The following is a 701-nucleotide window of genomic DNA, read 5'->3' as shown; positions in this document are numbered from 1 at the left end:
GGTTTTTTTTAAATTATTATTATTTCAAAGGGGAATGAGTGTGGAAAGTTCTTTTTTTCTTTCTTTCATCCGGAAGAGGTGGCAAAATCGGGTTTTTTGTTTTGTTTTGAACAACGGGAACACGGCCTCAACTAGAATAGCCCATTAAAACCATCAATTCCCAACAGCAAAATCAATCCCCAGGCGTCTCCAGGCGAAGTGCCAGGGTTGCCCGCCCCGCGCCTCTGCCACAGGTGGACGCGGAGCGGCTACGACACTCGGGCGCCCTCGGGTTCCAGCGCCCGCACAAGCCACGCGGGCGCGCTCCAGGGACTGGGCTCTTTGTCGAGAGCGGCGCCGGGCCCCGTTGGTCGTGCAGCCGGTTGGGGCCACCCCGGCCCCATGTCCCTTCCCCCTCCCGGAGTCCTGGGCCTGGGCAGCGGCCCCAAGGCCCTTGCTCTGGGGGTCGCCGGGTCCCCGCGGGGTGCTTCCACACCACGCCGCCCAACCCCCGCGCTTCAAGGCGGTGGGCTCCTCCGGGGCCGCGGGCACCTTAGTCCGCCCCCATCCCCGCCTCCCGCGCTCACCGCTTTGAGATCCAGGACGCCGTCCTTGGCCTCCTGCAGCAGCGACACAAACTTGGTAGTGAGCAGCCCCAGGCTCTTCTCGTGCCTGCTGCTGCCGCCCCCGCCGCCCCCGAGCTGCGGCGGCGGCGGCTGCTG

Source organism: Suricata suricatta, chromosome 15 (genome assembly GCF_006229205.1).
Source record: "Suricata suricatta isolate VVHF042 chromosome 15, meerkat_22Aug2017_6uvM2_HiC, whole genome shotgun sequence".
NCBI lineage: Eukaryota > Metazoa > Chordata > Mammalia > Carnivora > Herpestidae > Suricata > Suricata suricatta.
The sequence above is the reverse complement of the archived record's forward strand: the minus strand, read 5'-3'. Positions refer to the sequence as shown.